At 39.5% G+C, this 19,896-nt stretch overlaps 2 long non-coding RNA genes across 5 annotated transcripts in view; one reads left to right on the top strand and one right to left on the bottom strand.

Moving 5' to 3' along the window:
• The first annotated feature begins 13,015 nt into the window (after nucleotides 1-13,015).
• Nucleotides 13,016-18,964, top strand: LOC125180381 (uncharacterized). Of its 4 annotated transcripts, XR_010827745.1 has the most exons (6): nucleotides 14,021-14,458; nucleotides 15,122-15,209; nucleotides 15,649-15,926; nucleotides 16,200-16,320; nucleotides 17,374-17,470; nucleotides 18,584-18,964. It is a non-coding gene; the product is annotated as an uncharacterized lncRNA (long non-coding RNA). The 4 variants fall into 4 exon arrangements; XR_010827744.1 differs by lacking the exons at nucleotides 14,021-14,458; nucleotides 15,122-15,209 and adding an exon at nucleotides 13,016-13,112; XR_010827746.1 differs by lacking the exons at nucleotides 14,021-14,458; nucleotides 15,122-15,209 and adding an exon at nucleotides 13,391-13,526.
• LOC136789032 (uncharacterized) overlaps nucleotides 15,956-19,896 on the bottom strand; it is a 761,292-nt gene continuing 757,351 nt past the window's right edge. Inside the window, exons 4-5 of the long non-coding RNA XR_010827751.1 lie at nucleotides 17,382-17,454; nucleotides 15,956-16,247 (exon numbers count right to left, since the gene is read on the bottom strand). This is a non-coding gene — a long non-coding RNA (uncharacterized lncRNA). The remainder of the gene's footprint in view (nucleotides 16,248-17,381; nucleotides 17,455-19,896) is intronic.

Genomic DNA, 19,896 nt, shown 5'->3' with positions numbered 1-19,896 from the left:
AATTAAGATTCTGATGCACTAAAATATATATTTTGAAGTTAAAAAATGAAAGTAGTTTGATCAGATCTGTAGTAGCACTTCAGAAATTACTGCCTAAGAACCTTACAGTTCGAGACTGTAGGAATCTTTCCTCAGTTCATATTTTAATGCATTGAGAAAATGTTCATGCAACTGCACAAATGCATGTTTAACCACATGCCTTGTAATAATTATTGCAGTGGACATAACCACATGCAATTACATTGTATGTAATGTAATAATTACAGCATGTGCTTATGACAAACATTTTTCAGGTGCTGATAAACGCACATTTTTGCTTTGCAGTTTTACTTTCATATTTACCACTTACAGTGTAATTTTGTGCCGGAAACATTAATTTGGAAGATAAATTGAGTTGTAAAGATTCAAGCTCCTCTATCATACCAATGAGCTGAAAATACTCACACTGCTCCTTAGTGAATCACTGAAAGCAAAACTGAATCCTGTTATAGAAATAGGGACAAGTAGTTAGGGATAAGCTACACCTTTGTATGTTTTTGTGAAATCTGTTTGGGTATATGTGAAAAGTGTTGACTTCTGGAAATATCTTTTTAAAAAAACTACATCCTTCCATCATCTTGCTAGGTTATTTCAGTGTAAAATATGTACATTAAAAAAAAAAAAAAGGCTTACAAAGAATCTCTATGCAATATCTGAAATATATGGTGCAAGATTTTTAGTTATTTCTAATAGTCATATGGCCAAGAAAATCCCCTTGAACCCTCACTTTTTCCAGTTATTTTTAAGTGCATTTTTATGCTTTAATAAATGCTGTATGATGAAATGTATGTATGAAGTATGCTGAATAGTGAGACACCTAAAATCAGGTGAATCCAAGTCTTGCATAAAATGTAACTTATAGAAATTCAGAAATACGTTCACTAAGCTTTCCATAGTATACAAAGTGTAAAAAGAGAAAAATAATACATAGAGCTATATATCAGCTGTTAATTATGGTTTTCATATATAAGGCAGGTATATGTTACAAAAACAAGGCAGGGTAGGTTGCAGTGAAGACCTCAGACTGCAAGAAGTCTTTCTCCTGTGGCACAGATAGGCAACAGACCTACCTGCAAAAGGAATACCCAGGTGGAGGCCCTCCTGCATCAGGTTGCTGAGATACAGGAGCTGGTAAGAAGGCTGAATAACATCAGGGAGGCTGAGGAGTTAGCTTGTTCCAAGCAGTTTGCAGTGGACCCACAGTCAAACAGCCCACAGGCACACACACAGAAGGGAGGAAGGCCCATAACAGAGAAGAATGGAAGCTTTCAACAGCAAGGACCAGCAAGAGGAAGAGACTTCCCCCAGATCCTTAGATGCTCTTGCAGATCCACTCCACTGCTCTGTGGACTGAAGAGGAAGGACCTGTCAGGTCAGAGGAGATGCTGGCCCTGAGTAAGAACATACTGATCTGTTTCCTATATAGCAACCAATGAAATGAAGAAAAGGTGACATGTAATAGTTGTAGGTGACTCTTTTCTGAGTGGTACACAGGTACCTGTTTGCCAGCCTGACACATGCTCAAGAGAGGTGCGTTGCCTGCCAGGGGCTTGTACTAGGGACATTGCTGAGACTACCAAGCCTTGTGCAGCTCACAGACTACTATATGCTGCTCTTTTTCCATGTCGGCACCAATGACACCATCAAGAGCAGACCTAAGCATATCATGAAGGACTTCAGATCCCTTGCAGCACCTGTAAGAGGCTCTGGACCACAGTAGTCTCTTTGATTCTACCAGTCAGAGAAAAGGGCATTGAAAGGACCAGTCAAATCTTTCAGATGTGTGGCCACAGGACCAGTGGAATTTGGCTGTTAAGACCATAAGGCTCTCTCTGAGAAACCTTGTATACTGGGGACTGATGGAGTCCATCTTCTGGAGGAGGGAAAGAGCATTGTTGGTCACAGGCTTGCCAAGCTGGTGAAGAGTGCTTTAAACTTAAAGGTGCTTGGGGGAGGGGAACCTCAATCCACCTGACTCTTATCAGATTGATGCCAGTGCTGGCAATAGATGCCCAGAGACAGGAAAAGGATCAGAGGTCGGCAGGAGAGCACTAAGGATGAATCATGCCTGATTAATCTGGTTGCCTTCTACAATAGGTTTACAACGTTGGTGGATAAGGGAAGAGCAACTTATGTCATCTGTCTGGACTTGTGCAAAACATTTGACAGTGTCCAGCATGATACCCTTGTTTTCAAATCGGACAGACATGGATTTGATGGATGGACTACTTGATAGATTAGGAATGACAGCATCCAGAGAGCTGCAGCTAATGGCTCAATGTCCAGGTGGAAACCAGTGACAAATGGTGTTCTTCAGGGGTCAGCATTTGGAATAGTACTATTGAACATCTTTGTCAGCAACATGAACAGTAAGATTGAGTGCACCCTCAGCAAGTTTGTAGATGATGCCAAACTCTGTGGTGCAGTTGACATGCTGAAGGTAAGAGATGCCATCCAGAGGGACCTGGACAGGCTTGAGAGGTGGGTCTGTGCAAACCTCATGAAATTTAACAAGGACATGTGCAAAGTCCTTGACCTGGGTTGTGGCAATCCCAAACACGAATCAGGCTGGGCAATGAACGGATTGAGAGCAGCCCTGCTGAGAAGGACTTGGGGGTAGTGGTGGATGTGTGTTTGCATCCCAGAAAGCCAACCATATCCTCGGCTGCATCAGAAGAAAAGACAGCAGGTTGAAGGAGGTGATTCTCCCCCTCTATTCTACTCTCAGAGTACCGCATTCAGTTCCAGAGCCCCCAGCACAAGAAAGACATAGACCTCTTGGAGCAAGTCCAAAGGAGGGTTATGAAGACATTCAGAAGGCTGGAGCACCTCTTCTATGAGAAAGTCTGAGAGAAAAGAATGCTCAGGGAGAGACCTTTTCACAGCTTTTCAATACTTAAAAAGGACTAATAAGAAAGATGCAGTGATGCTCTTAATCAGGGAGTGTAGTGATAGGACAAAGGGTAATGGTTTTAAATTAAAAGAGTGTAGATTTAGATTAGATTTTGGGAAGCAGTTCTTCACTATGAGGGCAGTAAGGGCAGTAAGGTGAAGATTATTCAGAATATGTAGGAAAGTTATTCAGGGACTGAATGGAAAAAAAAATTAATGTAAGAAAGAAAAATCTGTATGACAGTGATTTCAGTGCAGAAATTATGATTTTTGCATATAGTATTTTTTCTACCACGCCATGTAGTTACAAAACTTTCTTTAAAAAGAAAGATCAAGGATTAAGTGAATCTTATGCATGGAGTATGATCTCGATCCTGTTACCTTTAATCTGTCTATAGAATATAGTGTGAGTGTGGTACCAGTGCCATCCCAATGGGATGCTGCTGTTGAGATTTAGTCTTGAAGTGTCGTATGCTTTAGTCTTGAAGTGTTGTAATAAACCAGAAGTAGGGGGACATAGAAACTGCTCTATGTAAATTCAGCTGAAAACATTCTGTCAAATCCAAATATATCACAGTTATTTTAAAACTTTTGAAAGAAGATACTGCCATTATTTAAGTTTAGGAATTCAGAATATTTTATGCACATAAGGTAACCCTAAGTAATGGCATACGCATTTATTTTTTTCCCTAAGCAATGGCATAAACTTTTTTTTTTTTTTCAGTAACAGTAATGTGATTGTGTCAAAGGAAGTATGATTAAGGTTCTGATTTCATACTTCAGCAGGCAGCTGGAGTCTGTCATTTACTATGATTAAAATGGGATCAAAAATAAGTACTATAATAACAGATGTGTTATAGAAAAATACTTTAAAAGTCCTATTTAAAGAAAGACTTTAAAACTGAGATTATTTTTCCACCTGATTTTTCTCAAAAATTCAGGAAAAGATTACTTTAGAATTTAAAACATTGTTATATTTATGAGTAAGGAAAGAATAGATATCTAATGACACTGCAGTAATAAGATAACTAAATTTACACTTTAAAAAACAATTTTTCAGCACAGTAAAATGCAATGGAAGAATACAGAAAAAATATTGTTCTTTAATACTGAGCATGAAACATTGAAACATTTTGAGTGTGTAAGTGCATAAATTCACATTAGATTTAAAGTAGACTGAAATTTAAAATAGACTTAGAAAAATGTGCAGAAAAAATTGCTGTTCTAGTTTGAAACAAAAAAAATCTTTATTATTTATTAACACTAGTGCAATAATGGCCTTTTAGTTTCTGCTATACAGATAATATAGATACTTTATTTATAACATATTGGCAATGAGTCAAATACCCTTAAAGATTATTTTATTCATATATACATGCCTAGATAAATATTTAGGAAATGATACCCCCCGCACAAAAAAAAAAAAAGGCAAGTTAAAAGAACCAGGTTGGCGACCTGCTACGGAGCTTGGATGTGCGCAAGTCGATGGGGCCGGATGGGATGCACCCGAGGGTACTGAAAGAACTGGCGGAGGAGCTGGCCGAGCCGCTTTCCATCATTTATCGGCAGTCCTGGCTATCGGGGGAGGTCCCAGTTGACTGGCGGCTAGCCAATGTGACGCCCATCTATAAGAAGGGCTGCAGGGCAGACCCGGGGAACTATAGGCCTGTCAGTTTGACCTCAGTGCCAGGAAAGCTCATGGAGCAGATTATCTTGAGGGTCATCACGCGGCACTTGCAGGGCAAGCAGGCGATCAGGCCCAGTCAGCATGGGTTTATGAAAGGCAGGTCCTGCTTGACGAACCTGATCTCCTTCTATGACCAAGTGACGCGCTTGGTGGATGAGGGAAAGGCTGTGGACGTGGTTTACCTTGACCTCAGTAAGGCTTTTGACACAGTTCCCCACAACATTCTCCTCAAGAAACTGGCTGCTCGGGGCTTGGACTGGCGTACGCTTCGCTGGGTTAGAAACTGGCTGGATAGCCGGGCCCAGAGAGTTGTGGTGAATGGAGTCAAATCTGGTTGGAGGCCGGTCACTAGTGGTGTCCCCCAGGGCTCGGTACTGGGGCCGGTCCTCTTTAATATCTTTATCGATGATCTGGATGAGGGCGTCCAGTGCACCCTCAGTAAGTTTGCAGATGACACCAAGCTAAGTGCGTGTGTCGATCTGCTCGAGGGCAGGAAGGCTCTGCAGGAGGATCTGGATAGGCTGGAGCGATGGGCTGAGGTCAACTGTATGAAGTTCAACAAGGCCAAGTGCCGGGTCCTGCACCTGGGGCGCAACAACCCCAAGCAGAGCTACAGGCTGGGAGATGAGTGGCTGGAAAGCTGCCTGGCCGAGAGGGACCTGGGAGTATTGGTTGATAGTCGGCTGAATATGAGCCAGCAGTGTGCCCAGGTGGCCAAGAAGGCCAACAGCATCCTGGCCTGCATAAGAAGCAGTGTGGCCAGCAGGTCTAGGGAAGTGATTGTGCCCCTGTACTCGGCTCTGGTGAGGCCGCACCTCGAGTACTGTGTTCAGTTTTGGGCCCCTCGCTACAGGAAGGACATGGACGTGCTCGAGCGAGTCCAGAGAAGGGCGACCAAGCTGGTGAGGGGTCTGGAGAACAAGTCTTACGAGGAGCGGCTGAGGGAGCTGGGCTTGTTCAGCCTGGAGAAGAGAAGGCTCAGGGGCGACCTTATCGCTCTCTACAGTTACCTTAAAGGAGGCTGTAAAGAGGTGGGGGTTGGTCTGTTCTCCTACGTGCCTGGTGACAGGACGAGGGGGAATGGGCGAAAGTTGCGACAGGGGAGTTTTAGGTTGGATGTTAGGAAGTACTTCTTTACCGAAAGGGTTATTAAGCATTGGAATGGGCTGCCCAGGGAGGTGGTGGAGTCACCATCCCTGGAGGTCTTTAAAAGACGTTTAGATGTAGAGCTTAGGGATATGGTTTAGTGGAGTACTTAGTGTTAGGTCGGAGGTTGGACTCGATGATCTTGAGGTCTCTTCCAACCTAGAAATCTGTGATACTGTGAACCAGAAATTTTATGCCTTTTCAGGTCTCCAATCTTAAACTGACCTTTGTTTTTAAGTTAAATTAAAATAAATTTTAATAAAACATCTTCCAAGACAAAGCAAAATACTGCTGTTACCATTTGCAGGTGGTGATCCAATGGAACTATTGAGACTTCCTGTAGAAAGTGTAAGGGGGAAAAATCTTACGTATGGTCATTAGCAATGAGTATTATCTGGGCAGTGAGCGGCCTTGGACAGCAACCTTGCTGAGATACTTCTGCTGATTTATCTTTTGTATCTTCTCAGCAGCCATTTGGGATGGAACTTAAGTCTTAGTTTGTCCCTGTTTATTGTTTCATTGTAGACACAAAAACTCTAGTGTTGGATTCCGGCTGTACTACTTGATTCTTGGGAACAAGACATTACTCCAATGACAAGTTAACTGCAGGATGGAGGTCTTAGCCTTTCTATCTTGCAGTCTTTTACTAGTTCTGTTGATCTGCAAGTAGAGATGAGTCCTTGAGAAAAGCTCTTTCCACTTACTCAGAAAATACGTTAGACTATACTTTTATCTCAGCCCGTCTTGGCATTCTACTTTGCTAGTTTTATAAAAACAATAAAGCTGAAAAGAAAGCTTCAAGGGAGGTGCTACAGCTTCCTTCAAGACAGAAGAGCAAAGACCATTCTAATTTGAAAGAACAGGCAGAGATTCAGAAATGCTCATTCTGTCACAAGCAGTCTTAACAGAAAAAAGAAATTATTAGAATGTTTATTTCCAAGAGATGAATAAAAGAAGACTTGATAAAAGCATGCAAGACAAAGAACATTACTAGCATTAGGATTCTGTTTCATATCCTCCACGAAGTATGAAAAGGGGTACATTTAATAAACTCAGAAAATAGCTGATAACTGGAGAAAATATTTATAAATTTCCTTCCACGTAATGGGAATTTACCATATATAACTTACTGTAGCAAATTTACCTGTATCCAAATACTAACAAGACCTTGCTATTTTAGCATTCATGCTAGATACTTCCAAGCATTAATGAAAAATGCTTCTGAAACTGTTTGAAAGGATATTAAATACTTGCACTTCTTGTGCATAAAACATCACCTACATGAAGGGGAAATGAATATTTAAAAATAAACTTTCTCTGTAAGTAGGTAGCACTAGCACTGTTTGAAATCTTATGAATTAGGTTGATCATTGGTCTAATCCACAGAAAATCTTATAATCTTTCCCTGTATCAGAAAGAATTCATAATTGCTAAGCAAGACCTGTTTTGTAAAAGAAGAAATAGTTTTAGATGTTTTCACTGAAGTCCAATCTTACCAAGAGTGTCGATGATTCACTCTTTTTCACATTAAAAACAAATAAACTCAAATTATCCCTCAGGTACTTTGATGATTTATTCTGATATTAGAGTTTATAATTTGTAATAAATCATTTTGTCTAATTTTTGTTTTTGTATTCTTCTGCAAATGCATGGAAAACATTGGAAAGAAAGTTACTCCTCCACTGGGAGCTTTAAAAATATAAATGCAAAAGATGCTGCTATGGTTTCAGAATGGAGGATGAAATAAGGAAAACTGCAAGAGTGAGAAAATATATAACAAATACTAATATACGTCCAGGACAAGATATAAAAAGAAAAACAAAAAACAAATAAAATCCACAAAAAATCCATTATTATTATTATTATTATTATTATTATTATTATTATTATTATTATTATCATTGTCGTTATTATCATTGTCGTTATTATTATTGTCATTATTATTATTGTCATTATTATTATGGCACTTTGCAAACAAGGGAGATTTGAAAAACAAGGGAAACGTAAGTAAGTAGCTTCAGCTACTCTTCTCTCACTCTGGTCAGAAATGTAGTAGATTCTGACACAAAATTTGTTGAGGCATTGTGAAATCTCCAGGGAGAAGTAATTTTATGGAGTAGAATCTTCCCCATTTCACCTTCTCAAAATAAAATAAAACCTATACAGAATATATCATAGGGATGACATGCTGTACATGTGGACAAAACACTACTAAGAGGGAATATGAAATCATGGAGACTGTCAGCCTGTTAAAGCTCAAATCCTGGACAGAATGGGAGACAAATTCTAGGAATGGCATCCTTAAAAGTGATAAATTCCTGAGACATATGTGATTTCTTCTTTCAACCATCTTTTTACCTAATTTCCACATTTTAAAACTACAACTAAAAAGAAACATTTAAGTAAAATTTCTTTTGTCTGAGCTAAGTAACAAAAGCATCTTTGGAAAATAAATGTTAACTTAGACATCTTGAATGTGTCATAGGTACATTTTTCAGAGGCATTTAGCTAAATCTGGAATTCAGTTCTAACCACTTATGGAAGCTGACTATGGAAAACCAAAAATCAGAAGTTAAACGGGACTACTGTGATTTGTAATATTACAATTCATAGAACATTGCCAAGCACATAGAACAAAAATCATTATTGTTGCTTCCACCTTGACATATTCAAAAAATTAGACAAGCTATCCAAAAATATGATCACAATATACCAATCCATGCAGAAGTGTAGTGACCTAGAAGGTAACTATTAGAAAAGAAAAGGTCTAGAGGAACAGGCAGAAGTGCTATGTCTGCAGGTGGCACATTTATGTGCAGCTGGGGAAGGTGCCTAGATGACAAGGCAATGGAAGGAATGATAGAAAGAGAAGGTGTGACAGGGATTTATCAGTTAGGTGCAGTTATAGTCAATTCAGTCAGAATAATGATACTATTATAACTGGTAGAAACATTTTGAAATCAACAACCATTCAGAGAAGGAAAAGGTGCAGAAGTGAAAAAATAGAAAGAAAATTTCATGCAGAGGGAATATAATTAAAAGAACATCCCTCACAGAAAAAATCTTACAATTCCCATTGGACATGAAACATATATGAGACTTAGGAAGATTTTCCAGCAAATATTAGGTCATGCAATTAAAAATATATTCTTATTTTGCTCTCACTAAACTCTTTCTAAAAGATTTTATATTTCAAAGGCATAAAAATAAAATTGCAAGTATTCTGGACATTTTTAAAGAAAAGTAAAAATGCTTTGATAGCTAACAATCTTCTATAAGAAATGCTATTTTCTTATGTGTGAATTGGATTTAGTATCTCTGCTTTTCCATCAAGGTCCTTATAGCCATATGTATAGATAATCTTACAAAATTTATGATAAAAGCTAAGCACTGTTCCCCTCCCCCGTAATAATAATAATAATAATAATAATAATAATAATAATAATAATAAACAACCCTAAAGCCCTTACCCAGAATTAATTTAGTTCATATCAACTGTAATTCTGAGACTCCTTATGCACTTTCATGAAAGGTAAATGTGGGGAATAAACACACATATTTACTTAACAATGAAAAAAAGTGCACACGTGCAGTCAGATACCTTGGCTTAATTGAGTCATGAAAGGTCACAAAAAACACAGCAAAAACAACAGTGTTGTTGTTTCTTCAACAGTGTTGAAGTCCACATGACAGCTTTAGCAGTATCCCAGGATTCACGTTCTCTATTAATAGCCACCTGAGACCACAAGAAGACAGAACTACTAACATGTCTATTGGGTATGCTTGGTAAACGCTATTTGCATAATTTGACCTAAATACAAAAACTGGGAATATAATTTCACATAGATTCGTTCTAGCTTGTATTGAACTTCCATGAATACCTTTTTTCTCTGACATGAACAGCAGTACTGCCTTCTCTGGGGAGTAATATAGTGTATTTCACCTCCATCTTCAAAATGGTGGAGAACTTAAACTCATTTCAATATGTCTAAACAATTTGTGAGCTATATTTTTTTGATCTTTCTATTTTGCAAATTGGAATGGCCAACAAAATGCAACATAGCATTTCATTTTATTGCTTTATGGATGTGACTAGTTACAGAACCTGCTATCTGCAAAGAACAGTTAATAATCATAATATACATTAAAGAAATCTGTTATATTCATTGACTATTTGTGAACTTCCCAAATAAAGCAATTCAATAAATTTAGCATGTTTTGCAATAATCTATTAATTTTTTGATAATGTAATTTTGAGGCAAGCAGCTAGATAGCTAGTGAGCACAGAAAGTTAGCTGGAAACTAAAGGATTGAAACATTATTATTATTTTTATTTTTTTTTTTAATAATGGTGATAAAACTGTTTAGATATATAATAATGCCACTGAGAAAAAAAATAAAAAAATAAAAATCCAGATCTATTACTTTAATTTAGGAAATCATTCTCTAGCAGCCATCAGGAAGAGCATGCACATTTAGAAAGGTAAGAAATGAAGTTTTTTCTTCAATAATGAACATTATTTTAAATACTTGTTTGTCTTTTCGGGTGCTTTTGTGAATTATACCTGACCACTGATTTCATATTGAAATTTATCAACTGTCAAACCATTGGATGTGAAAAAACTTTTGACCCAATAAGGATTCAAATGAACTAAGGAAATTAGATTAGTTGGTTCTCTTCTTGAAGCTCTTTCTTTGGAGAAGAAAACAGTATGAAGGAGAGGAATCTGGCAGAAAAAGAGTAAAGGATTCCTGGGGAAAAATACATTGCAGATTTTTCTGTGAGGCAGATGTGACTGCAGATGTGGAAAAAAACTATAATTTATTTAGAAAAAAAAAGGATTAAATTACTTCCATGAAGCGAGGAAGATCAGTTGCAACAATATAGATTGTGGGTTTCTTTTTTTTTAAATCTTTTTGGCATTTCTGAAAACATACTTCAAGAAAAAAAGGAACTTTAACGTGTCCTTAAAAATTTATGCTGATTTAAATCTTCTCTCATGCACTGAGAGCTCATCATAACTAACTATAACTAATAAAAATTAGCAACAACAATTTAAATTATTCATCTTTACTGATTTCTACCATTTGACTATGTTAGTACACTTGTGAGCTTATCCTCTGCTAGCACAAGTGTGAATCCTCTGCAACATTTTAGAAGCACAGAATAATTCATGTTAGAAAGGACCTGTCAAGGTAATCTGGTCCTATTTCCTGCAGAGGCAATGATAACCTCAAAGTTTTAGCAGGTTGCTCAGGGTCTTGCTGAATTTTGATTATCTCCATTCTCTCAGGAGGAACATTCTTACTGTGACTTATTTGTTTGTTATTCAGTATTTCCCTTGCTGTAATGCATAACAGTTCATCTCTTCACTAGGCACTTTTGAATGAAGACTATCTTTATCTTGTTTATAATCCCCCAACAGTCAGGTTAAATCAATCGTAAAATGTCTTTCTCATGCTCTCTCCTCCAGGCTGTAAGAGCACTGATCTTCAACCACACCACAAAGCCCAGGTCCTCCAGACCCTGGTTATCTTAGGGGCCCTGTGCAGATGTTGTTGCAGTTTACCAGTCTCAGTCTCACAGAATCACGGAATGTTAGGGATTGGAAGGGACCTTGAAAGATCATCTAGTCCAATCCCCCTGCCGGAGCACCTAGATCACGTCACAAAGGAACATGTCCAGGTGGGATTTGAATGTCTCCAGAGAAGGAGACTCCACAACCCCCCTGGGCAGCCTGTTCCAGTGTTCTGACACCCTCACAGTGAAAAAGTTTCATCTCATATTTAAGTGGAACCTCCTATGTTCCAGCTTGCACCCATTGCCCCTTGTTCTATCATTAGATGTCAATTAGTTTCTCTTTCTTCATTTTGGAAATCCCAAACAGGACAGAATATTCAGGATGCAGAATCCATATAGGTATTACAGAGAAAAATCACATCTATTGACCTGCCAGCTATGCTCTTGTTGTTGGGAATTTAATAGGCAGGTACCTTTTTTATACTCAAGGCTGCACTGTCAAACCCATGTTCACCTTTTTGTCTGGATGGACGTTTTCTGCACAGATGTAGTACAGAGTTATTCCATTTCAGGCACAAGACTTTTTTTTATTTGTTATTATATTCCGTAAAGTGCCTTCTTTCAGCCAGGTCCTCCAGACTGTAAGAAGTCCCTTTGTTGAGCACACAGGTCGCTTCTCCCAAATTGGTGTTACCCATACGCACAACGACAGTGCAAAGATGACTTTGTTCACTTCCTTATCTTTATGCCCACAGTAATATGCACTTCCCTTCTGACCCTAACACGATCATCTGTGCTTGCCATTCCTATTTTACCTTTACCCATAGCTCTACTGGAGGCATGCAAGTTATTCTAGCAGTTCTTTGTAATTCCAGAGATGCCGCAGGTCTGTGCTTGAACGTGAGTTATCCATTCTGCATCAGTTTTTGTACATAGACGTGAACTTTCTTTATTCTTTTTGAAATTCAGATGTGAAATCATGTTGAATTGCAAGGTAGTTAGCCTATTAATCTCCCAAAAATCTTTTCATAATATAAATTCATTAGCTTCTAATCAAAATTAATATTTAACAAAATTAATGGTAATTAATTAATTGCTAGGATTAAAGGTAATCTAAGAACAAGATAAAAGATTTTTCACAAGTCCCTGCTTTTCCTAAAACCGTTAAATGTCAAAAAATAGGCAGGACATTACATTCTGGGTATTGCCAGAATATGCCTTGTCATAGTTACACATAAGGACCAATGGTACATTTTATTTGACTGAAGAAAGAAACCCATGAATTATCTCTACAGTTCAAGTAATATGAAATACTGCTTTCCTAGTTTCTTAATGTCAGCAAATGAGCTTTTGTCTCTGGTAACACATGAAAGCTGTGTTTTCATTTTGCTGTAGCAAGGGATACACATTTCTCCTACTTATCACCGCGGCCTCTGTCACACTGCATATTAGATTTTTCAGGTGAACACTTCCGAGCTGGACACTAACTGGCAGGTATTAGCTGACATTAAACTCTAGCAGGTACCATTAGCAGGCTCCATCACAACTGTCACATAAAATGCCTCAGTTATGTACTAGACTTATGTGGCAAGGCTTTGGTAGCAGGGGGCTGCAGGGGTAACCTTTGTGAAAAGGATTCCTGCAGCTGCCACATGTTAGATTAAAATCAGTTTCAGCTGGCTCCAAAAGGGACCAGCTGCTGGCCAGAGCTGAGCCGGTAAATGACCCTGGTTGGACCTGTGAGAGCAGGTTTAAGAAAGGGAAAAAAATGGGGCACAACAGCAGCTGGGAGAGTGAGGAGGGGGAAGCAGCCCTGTGGCCCCTCAGGTGAGTGCAGCAGGAGGGCAGGAGGTGCTCCAGGCAGGCAGCAGCAGTTCCCCTGCGGCCTGTGGAGAGGCCCTTGGTGGAGCAGGCTGTCCCCCTGCAGCCCACGGGTCCCACATGGAGCAGATCTCCATGCTGCAGCCCCCCCTGTGGAGGAGCCCCCAGTGGAGCAGGTGGATGTGGCCTGGAGGAAGCTGTGGCCCACGGAGAGCCCTCGCAGGAGCAGGGGGTCTGGGGGAGCTGCCGCCCACCCGGGGGGGACCCGTGCTGAAGCAGTTTGCTCCTGGGGGATGGATGGACCCCGTGCTATGGAGCCATGTGGGAGCTGTTCTTGAAGAGCTGCTACCTCTGGGCAGCCCCTGCAGACTCAGTTCGGGAAGGATGGCATCCCGTGGGAGGGACCCCGCGTGGAGCAGGGTAAGAGAGTGACTGAGAAGGAGTGGTGGAGACAAAGTGCTATAGACTGACCACAACCCCCATTTCCCCATTCCACTGCACTGCTCAGGGGGAGGAGGTGGAAGAGGTCAGATGGGGGGAAGGCATTTTTGGTTTCTTTCCTTTGTTTCTCACTTGTCTAGCTTGTTAGTAATAGGCAATAAATCTTACTATCTCCCTATGCTGAGTCTGTTTTGCCCGTCATGATAATTGTTGAGCGACCTCCCTCTCCTTATCTCAACCCTTGAGCCCTTTGCATCGTCTTTTCTCCCCCTTTCTATTTGAGGAGGGGGAGTGAGAGAGCGGCTGTGGTGGAACTCAGCTGCCCACCCAATTAAAACCACCTTAGTTGCAAAGTACTGGAAAATTTTTCAGAAGAAACAAGATGTTTAACAAGGAAAAATATAGTTTCCTTTTTAAGGCTTCCTGGATAATTGGGGTTATTTCGTATTCCCAACTCGGAGGAAGAGAATTGTTGATTTCACCTTCTTTTTTCTTCACGGAAATAAAAGGTGAACAGCTCTGGAAGTAAGGGGAACGTATCACAATCAAGCTCCTTTTGTCTGTAATCCTTGCTGAAGGACAAGATTTATCACACACCTTCCACGGATGTATGGTAGCAGAGAATAATTTTTGAACTACTCTAATTAAAGTCAACTTGGGGATAGTGGCACTTCTCTAATTGTTTCTGAGACATACGCATTAGCAACAGAGAGTGTTCTGTTGTCATTGCAAGGCGCCTACGGTGATGACTTCAGAAACAGAACTGAATTATGTCACCATGGCAATTTGGGAACAGCTGCCTCTGTGCAAGTTTAGCTAGGAGGGACAGAGAAGTGTGCTGGATGTGATGAAACCACGTGAAGATTTGTGGATCCCACCTTGAGGTGCATAGAGAGGGCCCATGCCTTTCTGTAAGTGTTTTGATGCTTGGTTGAGAAAAAAAAATAAAAATGTGTTTTTATTGTGAATACTTCATTTTAGTATTCTGTAGTTTCTGTAAAGTCCTTTCACAAGCGTTAAGTTTGGTACTTTTGCTCAGTGATGTAGCTGCACAGAGTGACAGATCCAGTGTATGGGTGAGGGCCTCTACACGTTCTCTTTTTCCTATACATGATCAACAAATAAGGGTAGACAAATAAGAGTGTGTTGTGGTCCTCCCATAGACCTCAAGTACTAAAGCATAAACAAGAGACTTAAAAGTACACCTGTCACATTAAAATGGTACTTCATCAAATGGGCTGGCCTGTTGAGTAGAACGTCTCAGGATGTTGTGTATGAAGATGTACTCCATCTGCTTTCAGATTAGCATTTACGGTGAGCAAGCTTCCTGACCTTAACATTTTTCATTTTATTTTTCACCTGAGTTTTGCTGGTTCTCCATAATTCATTCTTGGTCTAGGAAAAAAATAATAGAAAAAAAAAGTGAACTCAGATCAAAATAAAAGGATTTCCTGGTTTGAAGTTTTCATAATGCACTGCTATGTGTATTCCCTATTGTTTAGTAAGGGCTGAGATCATACTGCAGACAGAAGCATGTTTTCACCCAAATACTTAGCTGTCTGTTTTCACAACAGGTCTAGGAACAGAAGGTCCTATGACCTTCAGTTGTTTCCACAACCACAGTTGTTTCAAAGACAAAGTTCATTCATCCTGGTGGACAAGGTAAAAGCTCTGGACAAGCAAAGGGGAGGGATGGATGGACATACAATATGATCACTTAAATTTTATTTGTCTAAGAAACCTTACTGAGGAAACAAAACAAACCAAAACAAAATGGAGCAAAACAAATGAAACAAGCAGCTAGCTTGCTGGAGACATTGTCTGGAAAACAGTGAAAACACTTCCAAACAAAAATATATCAAAGGACTAATGCTTTGAGCTTAATTCTAAAGAAACGTCATAAACTCAAACTCTTGTTTATGTTCATAACAGAAAGCAACAGACTGGTATAGTAACATGTCACATTTGATGACTGCAGCATAGATGTCAGGAATGCAGCTTGGGATCACCTTCTCACAGTTCAGTTTGAAGGGATGAGCAAGTAATTTTTCCTGGGTTGATGGAAATCTGTTCTAAGGTCTGTTTTCTAACACTCTCATAGATACTTCTCTGTCCATCGCTCTGTCCTGCCAACTCTGCTGTGAGTGTGAAGTTGTGGCAAGAGGGATTTCCTATTCCTAATGTGACCTGGTGGACACCAACTTTCCTACTAAATTGCCGACATTGCTGAGGAGGCAGCAGTATCAAAGCCCTTGTGGATGAAGATATAACAAGTTTGGGGAGGCTTTGGCATTTCTGTACAATGCTGCTCCCTGATTGTGACCCAAGACTCAGATTCTGAAGGAAGCAAAGCAAGCTAGAGGAAAACTGTATGCCCTGGTAATTTTTTATTTTATTTTATATTTTCATTCTTCACCTGTAAGAAAATCTAAATCTTTAAACCATTTGTTTGAAAACAGTTTTATGGAAATGACTATGGGCGTGCTCCTTAACCTTCTTTGGAACCTATTTAACCTTGCTTCAGTTATAGGAGACCTATGCTCAAATTTATGCTTACCATGATAAAGCGGTATTCTTTTGGTATTCTTTCCTTTGACGATTGCAAGTGAGGTTGAAAGGAGTTTTCAGTATGATCCTTCTTTTCCTTTGCAGTCTCCAAAACTCCATATTATAGCTGATCTTCATCTCTGATCTGAAAAGCTTCACAGGCCAGAAGAGAATTGAGATGAGGAAGGAAGCAGAGAATGCTGATGAATATTTCCAATTACCACCTGTAAGTTTTGTGAAAGAATCAGGTGCATTTCTGTAGTGGTCGAAAGTTTAGTTGGAAACACTTCATAAGTACATCAAATTCAATTCATTTTTCTCAGTTAGAGCAATCACGTTGTTTAGTCTACTGTTAAGGTATTTGTCTGTAGGCAGCTGCCACCTTGTATGGCTAATCAAATTAAGCCCTGACAAAAAAAAAAAAAGTTATACAGAAACATGTAGTTTATTGAGTCCAACTGTCTCATTTCAAGTATTATGGGTTTAAACAAGTTTTGGGTGACTCCAGGGCTGGGTTCCCTGGGAGCCTTTCTTTAATTCCTGGCAGATCAGCCATAAGGACAATACATAATTTTATTTCTGTGTAACAGCAAAATGAAATTTGTAGCTGTGAAAGCAATTTTTGAGGATTTTTAAATCCTTGCTTTTGATATTTTATGAAAACAATTTCTACGTAGAATATCTTCGAGAATCAATATGCTCTTTAAATTTTTGCTTTGCTTTAAACCTCAGGTGACAAATATAATTGGTTGTCTGAGTACAAAGAAATGTCAAGACTGACATATTTGATAGTATTTGTTTGAACCAAAATGTAGAAGAATTAGGAAAAAAAATAAAAAAAAGAAAAGATGCATTTTCAGCTATAAAATTCAGTGGTCTTTGTTCTTGAGAAAGTAATTATCATGCACTTGAAGGCAAGTAATGGTATAAAAATGAAGAATGCAAGGCCCTGGTTAAAGACAGTCTTTAGGCTGCTTCTAGATAAACATTTTATTTGGTTATTCCACAACCTCATCTCCACTTGCTTAGAAGCTGTGAAGACTGGAAGTACACTTTGTGTTTTTCATCCAGTCTGTGTAAAATTATAAGAATTTTCACTGGCTATAAAAGCAGAAAAGACAAACAGACCCTCCTCTGGGTCTTCAGAATGCTCATAAGATCACCCAGACTGGATAAGTAGAGATGTTCTAGTATAGGTGCGTATAGATGCAGTACAGATGGTGGTAGAGATGCTCTAGCATAGACGTGACGCACTTTGACAGCATCATTTCTCTGACAGCAACTTACGTCTTGGTTCTTCACATCAAACCAGAGCAGTTTCTTTGCCTTCACAACCTGCAGACTGACCTCTCGTGTGTACCTGTGGTGGATTGAAGGTAATGCTTGTAATGTTTGTAACACACCCTGATGCTGTATTCACTTTAACTTTTAGAAAAGAGAGCAAGAAGCTTCACAGCAGTTTCTTAGGTGCCTGTCTGTCTGTCTGTCTATCTATCTATCTGTCAATCTATCTACCTATATGCATATATATTTAATTATTTATTTACTTATTTAAAGATATCTTTTGTTCACTAACATGAATCCTCTGACTGTTACTAATGTATGGGACATACCGTGACAGTATAATAGTGTATAAATACCTTTCATCTCATCCTTGCTATTGTTACTGTATTTTAAAAATAATTGTGCATATAATTACCCGCTTTTACTCTGTTTTAAAAAAATACCTACTTACTCTATTATAAAATCCCATAAAAAGGGGTGAACTCAAAAGGAAAGAGAAGCCAATTTTCATTACATTTCTAAATTAAATAGCTAATCCTGATAGATTCACTCCCTTTCAAATAGAACACTCAAGAAATAAAACAGTAAAAATTCACATAATACTTCTTTTATAACAAGATTGCATTGCACAATAGTTCTTTGCCTAACCCTGCAGTTACCCCATAGGCACTACAAGTGCTTACTTGGTCTTCTCCTTTACTTGTTTTCAAGGTTTACTTTCCTAACCAATCCTTAATGTTCCAACATTGGATTTATTTACCTCCTTAGATATCAAGAGAATAAAGCATTTGCTTCATAGGACAGAACTTTGATGCTTTATGGGGCTAATGACCAAAGTTCTCAAAGCACTTTTCATCCGTGATTTAGATATTTCTCCATCTTTCCATCTTTCTTTAGAACTCTTAATTGAAGTATTAGGTGAAGAAGAACACTGAAACCAGCTGAAGCCATAGCAGACATAGTAAGGACATGCTTCTGTTAGGAAGTAATTCAGAGTGATTCCATGGTGTACTTTAGACAGATTTACTCTGGTCCTCTGGACTAAGCATCCCCAAGGGCTATTTCAAAGCTCTTTGAATGATCTGTCATTATCTCTTACACTGTAGTCTCCATTAGGAAAGGGTAAATATTTATTGCCCATGTGGAAAGGAACTGCTCAGTTAGTTGTTTCTAACCAAAATCTCTTGATTGTGTTCTATTTACAGAAACCACTTGGCTAGCAAAGCTAAATCACTGAAAATGGAAGTAGTGGAACTACTTCAAAACCGTGCTTCTGCTTCTAAGCAAAACTGCACTGTAGGTGGGGACATAGCAAGAGGACGTGCCCAAGGCAGGGTGGAATTGAAAGTCACCTGTCCGAGCCACAGAAAGAAGTCAGCGATTCCCAGTTTGAGACTCTTGCTTGACTAGTGACCCAGCAGCTGTAACGCTTATGATTACTGCTGATGGATTCCCATGAATCAGCCAGTGATATAAGCTACGAGAATGACTGAAGCGATTTGAAGTGACGGTTCTCCCTCTTCGGCATTCAAGTTTGTGAAAGAAAGGAGAAGAGAGGAGGAGAAGAGAGGACAAGAGGGGAGGGAAGGGGAGGGAATGAAGGGAAGGGAAGGGGAGGGGAGGGGACAAGAGGGGAAGAGAAGGGAAGGGAGGGCAGGGCAGGGTAGAGCAGGGGTGGGGAAGGGAGGGGCAGGGAAGGGAGTGTAGGGGAGTGTACCGTAGTATTGGGGAGGGGAGTGTAGGGGAGTTTAGGGGAATGTAGGGGAAGGGAATGTAGGGGACTGGAGGGGAGGGGAGCGTAGGGGAGGGAGTGGAAGGGGGAGGGAATGGGAGGGGAGGGGAGTGCTACCCTAAATAAAATGGCCAAATAAATGACATTTTGGATCTGGAGCCAAATATTTATGTTGCCATTCATTCCACAACCTGATTTATCACTGCAATGTGCGTATTGCACAGTGCCATTAAAGGTTTGGCATGCACAGAGGTGGCTGAGTATTTTCAGAAATAACTTTTCTTAATAACTGAATCAAGACTTCTGCTGTAATGCAAAAGATCAGGTGATTGATTAACATAGGGATGGCAGCTGAGCAGGGGAAACATCTTCAAAAGTTCCAAACATTTTCTTTATACAGAACTACAGCTCCTTCTCTGCTCACCGGTTATGAAAGTTTCTCTCACCTGCTTAGCAAGCAGAAGCAGTAAAATGGAATTTAGAGGATCCAGCTAGAGCAGAAGTGCCACTTAGAGGAAGCAATCAATGTATAGGTAGTCCAGTGTTTGAAGAGAGTTCAAGCGGCTTTCCAAGGAACATATACTAGTGCAAAGCAACTGATTTATCTGACTCTCCAATGAAAGAAAAGGAAGTGCAAAGCAGCAAATGCTTGAGAGAGGGAAAAAGAGGTGCATCTCAGCTGTCTGGGGGGAAGAAGGCAGTCAGCTCTTAACAGGTTATTTGCCATCTAATTTGGTTCTCAAAGGCGTAACATTTATTTAAGACAGTAGCAGTTTACTCCATGTG

Source organism: Anser cygnoides, chromosome Z (genome assembly GCF_040182565.1).
Source record: "Anser cygnoides isolate HZ-2024a breed goose chromosome Z, Taihu_goose_T2T_genome, whole genome shotgun sequence".
NCBI lineage: Eukaryota > Metazoa > Chordata > Aves > Anseriformes > Anatidae > Anser > Anser cygnoides.
The sequence above is the reverse complement of the archived record's forward strand: the minus strand, read 5'-3'. Positions and strand labels throughout refer to the sequence as shown.